This window comes from Salmo salar, chromosome ssa22 (genome assembly GCF_905237065.1).
Source record: "Salmo salar chromosome ssa22, Ssal_v3.1, whole genome shotgun sequence".
In the NCBI taxonomy this organism is placed as follows: domain Eukaryota; kingdom Metazoa; phylum Chordata; class Actinopteri; order Salmoniformes; family Salmonidae; genus Salmo; species Salmo salar.
Genome location: NC_059463.1, coordinates 43,566,722 through 43,577,476, shown reverse-complemented (window position 1 = coordinate 43,577,476; position 10,755 = coordinate 43,566,722). Strand labels below are relative to the sequence as shown.

The 10,755-nt window shown below is 40.7% G+C and overlaps 1 long non-coding RNA gene across 1 annotated transcript; it reads right to left on the bottom strand.

The window, feature by feature from the left end:
- Window positions 1-2,737: 2,737 nt before the first annotated feature.
- Window positions 2,738-10,755, bottom strand: LOC106583377 (uncharacterized). The gene is made up of 8 exons (XR_006761426.1): window positions 10,349-10,755; window positions 8,469-8,549; window positions 8,192-8,253; window positions 7,779-7,848; window positions 7,508-7,574; window positions 6,861-7,269; window positions 4,428-4,934; window positions 2,738-3,847 (listed from the first exon to the last, which is right to left on the bottom strand). It is a non-coding gene; the product is annotated as an uncharacterized lncRNA (long non-coding RNA).

Genomic DNA, 10,755 nt, shown 5'->3' with positions numbered 1-10,755 from the left:
CCGGCCATCACAGGCTAGCTATTTTGACACCCACCAAGTTTGGTACTCACCAAACTCAGATTTACAACAAGATTAAATCGGGTACGTTTTTTATCCGGCCGTGAAAATACTGCCCCCTATCCATAACAAGTTAACATCTATACATATACAACATACTAGGTACATACACTTAAATCATTAGAACAGTTCACGTCAAGGGTCTGGAAGGCGTTCATGGAGTGTCTGGGGGTCTCGGTCAGCCTTACCTCGGGATTTCACCCTGAGAGTAACGGGCAGGTGGAGAGAGTTAACCAGGATGTGGGTAGGTTTCTGAGGTCTTATTGCCAGGACTAGCCAGGGAGTGGGCAGCGTTCGTGCCCTGGGCAGAGATGGCTCAGAACTCGCTCCGCCACTCCTCCACTAACCTCTCTCCTTTTCAGTGCGTGTTGGGGTATCAGCCGGTTCTGGCCCCTTGGCATCAGAGTCAGACCGCATTAACCCCTCGTTCCATGTGTTTCTCCTCAGGCCGGTGGTGGCTGGCCCGCTCCAGGAGGCTGAGGTGCGGGAGGTTCCTCCGGCCCCTCTGGACATTGAGGGGGCCCCGGCGTACTCCGTTCGATCCATCCTGGATTCGAGACGTCGGGCAAGGGGCCTTCAGTACCTCGTGGACTGGGAGGGGTACGGTCCGGAGGAGAGATGCTGGGTTCCGGTGGAGGATGTGTTAGATCCTTCCCAGCTGCGAGAGTTCCATAATCTCCATCCGGATCGCCCTGCACCTCGTCCTCCGGGTCGTCCCCGAGGCCAGTGTCGACGCGCAGCTGGAGCCACGCGTCAGGGGGGTACTGTCACGACTTCTGCCTAAGTTGATGCCCCTCCTTGTTCGGGTGGTGCTCGGCGGTCGACGTCACCGGTCTTCTAGCCATCATTGATCCATTTTTAATTTTCCATTGGTTTTGTCTTGTTTTCCTACACACCTGTTTCCAATCCCATTCATTACATGTTGTGTATTTAACCCTCTGTTTTCCCTCATGTCCTTGTTCGAGATTGTTTTGTTTGTTATTGATTTTGTGTATTTTGTATTGGTGAGCTACGGGTATTTTTACCCATGTTATTTTTATGTACGTTGGTTTTGGAGTTCGTGTTTGTTTATTATTTATTAAACAACTCCAGTTATACCAAGTTGGTTTCTCCTGCGCCTGACTTCCTTGCCACCTACACACACAACGATGACAATTATGTTGTGTGGCAATAGCATAAGTATGTGTAAAGAGTTTGCAATTTTGTTTAGAAGTTCAGAATATGTCTCTTGGGAATATTGAGATGGGGTACAATATATATATATATATATATATATATATATATATATATATATATAATATATTATGTATTTCTACTTGTGAGTTGTAGACATATTTTGATTTAGTTCAGCATTGAGTATTTTTTTTTTTTACATGTAGATCTTCACAACCTAATACATATACAACTTTTTTCATTCCCCCCATAGCTATTTAAACCCAACTCTAGGTTTCATTTGTGTTCTAATAATAATTTACAAATGAAAAAGTCAATAGTTATTTGCATATTATGTAATTGCTGATTCGATTCTTTTTCATTTGTAAATCATTTTTCATTTGTGAATCACGTTTGACGTGTGCCGTCTACTGTATTCTCTCTCTATCATACAGTCTCAGGGATTGCTAGCTCTGGAAATTCCTTTGGTCTGTACAGAGTTAGGTAAATCAGCTCTTTGCCCCTTACTTGTGGTATAATCTACAAGCTTCTCTAAACATAGATTTTTTGGTGTCTCTAGATTAATTCAGACAGCTGAATGAGGCCTGTTACAACTTACTTACAAAAGCTTTAAAGGAGTTCGTGAAACCATTCAGTCGTGGATGTATGTAAACATATTTAATACGTATTGCTTGTTACAGAAGACTACTGTTGTACATTGAATAGCCATTCATCCCTGTACACCTTATTGACGTGATGGTTCTCTATGTCTGTAATTGTTTATAATCCAGATAGTGTGAATAGTGGTTTCCATAAAGATATTACCCCCCTAAACCTGAATCTCAAATGACCATCATGATCTTTCTTACCGCTATTACTTTGGGGGTTCTAATCCCCCTCTTTCAAAATCCCCACTGTGAACAAATCTTTAACATTCATGAACCTTCAGTATATTTGCCCCTAAACTACCCACAATAACTATTTTATATTCTCAATGACCTTACTGCCAATATGAAAGTTTTATACATAGCTAAATACAATGTTGGAGGCAGTTTTCATGTCTTTCGTTATGCAAACATTTGTTTATTAGATTATATTTCTCATTAAGAATAATCTTGTTTTAATTCTATATGGATCATGCCTTGCTTTGGTCATGTGTTCTCTTATGGGTCAATGATTTTAATTACAATATAGAAATTATGTTCTCGGCTCAATTACTTAAAAGTGCATGTGGTCCCAGCTCTCCCATGTGTGCCTCGGTGAATATTTGGGAGACCATATACATTCAGGATGTAAGGATTAGTAGTTATGGTAAATGTTAGGAAGACCTGGTTTGTTGTAACAAACAAAAAACAGCAAAGTTTTATACTTTGACCACATCTTTTCACATACGTTTTACTTGGGTCTTTTTAATTTACCATGTAGATTGGCTCCAGCCTTTGGAAGCTCAGCGCATGTACAAATAAAAATAACACAATTCAACCATTGATGGATGGTGACAAAAATAATGACATTGCCAGCAGTCATGTTAAGGTTTTCAATGTTTTATTGGTGGAGTTTATGGATTTGCATGTGGCTGTGCATTATATGATGCCTGCATGGAAAGAGGATCTGATCACGCCTATTGGAATTCTTGATCAATTCTTGATCCAAAAAGACACAACTGTTATGGGGTAAATTCCACATCTGTTTGCATTGCTTGGTAGTGTATTAGCATGGTATGAGACAACATAAATAATACAATTTAAGTAAAATTAAAATAAACACTATTATCCTAAATTGAGACATGAATAAAAAGATGTGTTATCACATCAACATCATCAAAATCTTTCAGAATGTACCTGTTTTCAGTATAGAATGACATGTATACAGATTACATTACAACTTTTTGTGTTTTGTCTTAATGATTGTTCTTCAGTAAATAGGAAACTCAACAGTGTGTTAGTCCAAGAAACATTAACTAGATAGTTGTTTTATGTTTGTGAAACCTTGAAATGAACACAATGAGAAGTGATTTTGTAACACTAGTTTTGAATGGGTAATTGTATCGAATATATATCATTGTATGTTTGAATTAGCGCTCATATAAACTGTTTTCATCACTGCCTTGTAAACCCATTCTTGTAAATTGGACCTACTGTACATGATTGTCTGGGGCTGCTGTACAGATTTGAGCACTTGACAAGACGTTGACATTTCTGGGTATGTCACACCTGTAACATAATAATAATAAAGATTATGATTATAATAATACTATTGTTATATTATTTTGATAATAATACAAATCTTTCAATCAACCAAATGTATTTCTTAAAACCCCTTTTTGCATCAGCAGTTGTCAGTGTTTTACAGATACCCAGTCTAAAAATCTAAGACCCATCAATGCATATGCCGATTCACAGCATCTAGGAAACACTCCCTAGAAGTCATAAACCTAGGATTAAAACTAGAGAGGAACCATGCTCCGAGGGCTGTGCTGAGTGGACATTTAAGAGTACATATGCCCCTTATTGTTATTAAAGACGTTCCAACAATCGTAGATGACCATCAGGGTCATATAATAACCAGGGAGGCTACAGAGTGGGCAAAAGTTCAACACTCAGGAGTCAATGTCATGTCTTTTGTCTTTTTTCATAGCCTGAGAGAGAAAGAGAGAGGGAGAGAGATAGAGAGGATCTATTACATAAAGTTATCACAGATGCACACTATGTAACACATTATATTAATATTTTGCCTAAAAAGTGTATGTCATTGTCTTTCAGAACTGTTGCAATACATAACATTGAAACGTTGTTAATATTTGTTACTTTGGTATACATTGAGTGAAATGTTATACATTGAGAGAGAGAGAGAGAGAGAGAGAGAGAGAGAGTGTAATATTACACAATTAAATAATAGATAATCACTCACACACACAGACATACATGGCTTCATCGTTGTTCACAGTTTATTATCATAGTTTGTCATAGTTTCTAATTATCGTTTCTATTCGTACTTTCTAGTCTGAGTGGATTTGATATAATAAGAGAGTCAAATAGAACCTAAGAGGGCAGAAGCTATTGTTTACAAACAGTATGAATAAAAACAATGGCTAGCGCTGAATGGATAAATAGCCTTCATTAAAAAAACATATGTCAATGAAAACATTTAAGACAAATCATTCTTAAATAATATATACAGTATCTATATACAAAAATCACATTCAATATTCAACTCACCTTCAAAAAGCTCCACGAGGAAGGGAGGATTCCTAGATTGTCACGATTCCCACCGACGGTGGCGCCCCCTCCTGCTCGGGTGGCGCTCGGCGGTCGTCGTCACCGGCCTATTAGCTGCCACCGATTCCCTTTTGCTTTTCCCTTTTTTTGCTTTTGGACACCTGTGGTCAATTAGCCATTAGAGGGGCTATTTAGTTTAGCTGGCCCGCTCCTTGTTGTGCGGGATTGATTATTGTATGTCGACTTCTTGTTCGTGTCGGCTTTGCATTGTCGCTCATTGTGTTTATTCCCCTGTGCTTGGGAACTTTGTTTTTGCTTCAGTGTTATTAAAAACACCACTCCCTGTGTTCGTTGCTTCCTGCGCCTCATTCCTGCAACGCGACTATCAAAGCCCTTACATAGATGATCTTTTAGCAGTTCCATCTTCATGCTGTTCTAGGCTGATGGCTGTTGGAGAGGGGAGGGGCAGTTGAGTGAGCTGGGACCCTGCCTCTGGGAGCCTGTCAGCTTGTTACATGTTGAGAGAGTGAAAGAGGCCCTACCTGTAAGATATTTTGTGCTACAAACATACTTCTATTTGAACAGATTTCTGACCATTCAGGGATCTACTACCAAACAGTCATGAAATCATAAAAAATGTATGTCTACACTAAAGAATGTGCATTTGGTCATAAAAATACTTGTTGACAAGTTGTATGCATGAAAATGAAGATGTTTAAAATATGTGACATTTTAGAGACATTTTTGGACACTATAAGGGCCTCCTAAGCCTTGTTATGGATACATGTCTATAAAGATATGTTGGTATATGATATCTGCTCCATTTTTGGGTCCCATGTTGACAAGATGTTGGGGAATCACTGGAGGGGAATATTGCCCAAATGAGCATCTCAGTGTACATCTCAATAAACACAATATGTGTTATGTTACATTTCAGTCTTCTGTGATGTATTCAAAGTGTCACATTGGGTTGCAAACTCAAAAATGAATACATAAATGCCATTTATATCCTTTAAATGTTTACATGTATAATTCTTCTTTAATTCCTTTCTTAGAAAATAATGTTATCAGCATGTTTCTCTGCTTCTAACCGAACGACCTCCCACACACAACCCCGCTACAGATCCTTGTCCACACACACACACACACACACACACACACACACACACACACACACACACACACACACACACACACACACACACACACACACACACACACACACACACACACACACACACACACACAGAGAGAGAGAGAGAGAAAGGGATTTCATTCATTGTAGTTAAATCACAATACACCTAAAATTGGTCTAGGAGCCATGTTTTATTTCTTTCTTCTTTAGAGTCTTCAGTGGTTTATCTCTCTCGAGGCTTCGTGTCGCTCGTAGTGTTCACAGCTCTTTACTTATACTGACCAATACCCTACCCCCCGGAAATTACTGTTTCATATACATCATCATAAACAGAAGAGACACTACTCTACTCTTTAAAATGTTCAAACACATTCCATAGTTCAACAAGGTCACTACACATCAATCATCTTGACAACTTTAATGCAAACACATGCTTTACCATAAACAGATGAACTATCAGGTTACATAAGAACTCACTCGATAGCGTGAGAACGGAAGGACAGGATGTACATATATGGGCATAACTACGTGACACATAAAATAGGTCATCAATCATCTTTGAACACAAACCGTCTGCTGTATTCTCTCTAACCACTCCCTCGACGTGATCAAGACAAAGGAGATGATTGTGGACTACAGGAAAAAGAGGACCTAGCATGCCCCCATTCTCATTGACAGGGCTGTAGTGGAGCAGGTTGAGAGCTTCAAGTTCCTTGGTGTCCACATCACCAACAAACTAACATGGTCCAAGCACACCAAGACAGTTGTGAAGAGGGCACGACAAAACCTATTCCCCCTCAGGAGACTGAAAAGATTTGGCATGTGTCCTCAGATCCTCAAAACGTTCTACACTGTTCTCTTTGCTACCGCATGGCAAGCGGGACCGGAGCACCAAGTCTCGGTCCAAGAGGCTTCTAAACAGCTTCTACCCCCAAGCCAAAAGACTCCTGAACATCTAATCAAATGGTTGCTACTCTCTGTTTATTATCTATTCATAGTCACTTTAATAACTCTACCTACATGTACCTATTACCTTGACTAACCGGTGCCCCCGCACATTGACTCTGTACTGGTACCCCTGTATATAGCCTCGCTATTGTTATTTTACTGCTGCTCTTTAATTATTTGTCACTTTTATTTCTATTTTAAATTTTTACATTTTGGGGGGGTATTTTTCTTAAAACTGCATTGTTGGTTAAGGGCTTGTAAGTAAGCATTTCACTGTAAGATCTACACCTGTTGTATTCGGCGCACGTGACAAATATCATTTTATTTGATTATGTGATGAGTTCACTCACGTTTTGATATCCTTGTTCTTCCACACTCCAGATGTTGGCTGCCAGATGATTCCAGAATCCAAAATCAGGTTATGAATGACGCTTTGATCACCTGTGATGATACACATGCGCACACACACACACAATTAAAGTAACCTGTCAATCTTTGTAAAATATCACAGGTGAAAAACTCACATTGCACACTGCCCAAAAGAATGCTTTGTGCCTCAAGTGTCCTTCCATATAATGTTCAGCGGTTCAACAAACCTGGTGTAGGGTTAATGGCATGGCCCTTAATAATACAAGATACAGACACACAGATGAGAAACTCATAGAGTTCAGATTCTGGTGTGATCTCCACCATGAGAGACAGGAAGTTCTCCAGGAACTGTGTGTTGTTGTCCGAGATGTGCAAACGCTTGACTATTCCCTGAAAGACCGGTTTAGACAGAGATGAGATTACATTTACATTTACATTTACATCATTTAGCAGACGCTCTTATCCAGAGCGACTTACAAATTGGTGCATTCACCTTATGATATCCAGTGGAACAACCACTTTACAATAGTACATCTATATATTTTTTTTTTTGGGGAGGGGGGGGGTTAGCACATAGCACACACACAGTCACTCAGTCACGAATGCACACACACAACCATCTTTGTACCTGGGAGCCAGGAGCCCGTGTCCCCCTGATTCAAAGGAGCTGGGCAGCAGAGATTGAAGATCTGCAACTGAAAGAGAGGGACTGTCTTCAGCCACCCATTACTTCAGTGTTATGTTGACGCTAAGGAGAGGACTAACTCTGGTCCAGGCCGCTACGTGCAGCTTGATGATGCTGAGCCTTCCTACAAACCTTGTAACACCCTGGACGAGAGCTTAAGGGAGGTCGGTGTGTATGGGGGGCAGAGGCTCGCTGGGTGGGCAGTGGTACTCACACTGGAGCTGCAGCATCACATCACTCAGGTCTGCCTGGATTCATTGTTGGTCAGTAGTACCAGGACCAGACTGCAGGTGGCAGCATCCCCAACAGGAAACAGAAAATAAATCAGTCTGAGGCTCAAGAGAAGACTACTACTGCACAGCTTTAGAGTTAGTCTAGCCTGGATACTAGTCTGTTTGTGCCTTAATGTCACTACTTGTCATGTCAAACATAAGCAGACATGTTTGATGTGACAAGGAGTAGCAAGGAGTGGCATGATGGCAGAAACTGACTGGTAGCCAGGCTAGAGTCAGTCCACCCACAAACACTCTCAAACCTATCATCTTCAGCAGTTCATATCCTATTACTATGGTTACCATTACTAATCCTCTACCCGCCAATCCCCTCTTCCTCTACCTGCCTCCTCACCTGTAGTCTGTATCATTGATGGGGGTCCAGCAGTAACCTCAAAGTGCTACATCTATGTATCGCTGCAATGAAGTGGGAAAAGTAATATATTAACATTAGTTTACCCTCATAATAGAGTGTTGATCAATAATCCATACTCATGGCTGTTGGGTCATTGGGGTTGACAAAGGCATTAGAGGGAATTAAGAATGTGAAGTAAAGTATACTTGACATATTGTAAATGTAAATGTAAATATTGTCTATGTGTGAAGCAATGAGCAAATAAACACACACACACATCACTTATCTCATCAATTGACTTAACAAGCGTCTTAATCCGCATATCACCCGGTCTGCCATCAATCATCTGTTTGCGGATCTGGAATGTAGAGACTGTATGTTACCTACGCTGTTGCGTCACCATGGTGACAGTATGTCACCTACGCTGTTGCATTCCATGGTGATAGTTTGTTACCTAGGCTGTTGCATCTCCATGGTGACAGTATTTTGCCTAGGCTGTAGCATCTCCATGGTGACATTCTATTACCATGCTGTAGCATCTCCATGGTGACATTCTATTACCATGCTGTTTGTTGCATCTCCATGGTGACAGTATGTTACCTACACTGGTCTAGCGGTACAACATTTTAGTCTGCGTTCCAAGTGGCACCCTATTCTCTTTATGGTGCAATACATTTGACCAGGACCATATAGAGAATATGGTGCCACTTAAAAAAGCAATCTTAGATTCTACTTAATTTATGTACTTTATTGGTGCATTCAGTGCACAGTATATCAATATTTCACCTTTTGACCATATTATTACGTGGATAAGTACAATTGTATTGTAACTGTATGGACAACTCTTGTTACTTCTGCATATAGAGTAGGTTAGCTAAATCCTAACTTAGATATGGATGCATAACACATTTTCACACATATTTCCCATTGGCATCAACACATGATTTATGTGAGAACTACAGTCAATTGATAAAAAAAATGTTTTCCCCTCATCAATCTACAGACAATACCCCATAATGACAATGCAAAGACATTATTCTCTGCAGATCTTCTAAAGCTCTGTCAGGTTGGATGGGGAGCGTCACTGCACTGCTATTTTCAGGTATGTCCAGAGATGTTCGAACAGATTAAAGTCCGGACTCTGGCTGGGCCACTCAAGGACATTCGGAGGTCCTGAGTGCTCTGGCGCAGGTTTTCATGCTTTACTGTAGGGATGGTGCCAGGTTTCCTCCAAACGTGACGCTTGGCATTCAGGCCAAAGAGTTCAATCTTGGTTTCATCAGTCCAGATAATCTTGTTTAAGTGCCTTTTGGAAAACTCCAAGCAGCCTGCACTATCAGGTTACATAAGAACTCACTCGATAGCGTGAGAACGGAAGGACAGGATGTACATATATGGGCATAACTACGTGACACATAAAATAGGTCATCAATCATCTTTGAACACAAACCGTCTACTGTATTCTCTCTAACCACTCCCTCAACGTGATCAAGACAAAGGAGATGATTGTGGACTACAGGAAAAAGAGGACCTAGCATGCCCCCATTCTCATTGACAGGGCTGTAGTGGAGCAGGTTGAGAGCTTCAAGTTCCTTGGTGTCCACATCACCAACAAACTAACATGGTCCAAGCACACCAAGACAGTTGTGAAGAGGGCACGACAAAACCTATTCCCCCTCAGGAGACTGAAGAGATTTGGCATGGGTCCTCAGATCCTCAAAACGTTCTACACTGTTCTCTCTGCTACCGCATGGCAAGCGGGACCGGAGCGCCAAGTCTCGGTCCAAGAGGCTTCTAAACAGCTTCTACCCCCAAGCCAAAAGACTCCTGAACATCTAATCAAATGGTTGCTCCTCTCTGTTTATTATCTATTCATAGTCACTTTAATAACTCTACCTACATGTACCTATTACCTTGACTAACCGGTGCCCCCGCACATTGACTCCTGTATATAGCCTCGCTATTGTTATTTTACTGCTGCTCTTTAATTATTTATTACTTTTATTTCTATTTTTAATTTTTGGGGGGTATTTTTCTTAAAACTGCTTTGTTGGTTAAGGGCTTGTAAGTAAGCATTTCACTGTAAGATCTACACCTGTTGTATTCGGCGCACGTGACAAATATCATTTTATTTGATTATGTGATGAGTTCACTCACGTTTGGATATCCTTGTTCTTCCACACTCTAGATGCTAGCTGCCAGATGATTCCAGAATCCAAAATCAGGTTATGAATGAGTCTTTGATCACCTGTGATGATACACATGCGCACACACACACACAATTAAAGTAACCTGTCAGTCTTTGTAAAATATCACAGGTGAAAAACTCACATTGCACACTGCCCAAAAGAATGCTTTGTGCCTCAAGTGTCCTTCCATATAATGTTCAGCGGTTCAACAGACCTGTTGTAGGGTTAATGGCATGGCCCTTAATAATACAAGATACAGACACACAGAGGAGAAACTCACAGTCTTCAGATTCTGGTGTGATCTCCACCATGAGAGACAGGAAGTTCTCCAGGAACTGTGTGTTGTTGTCAGAGATGTGCAAACGCTTGCAGTAT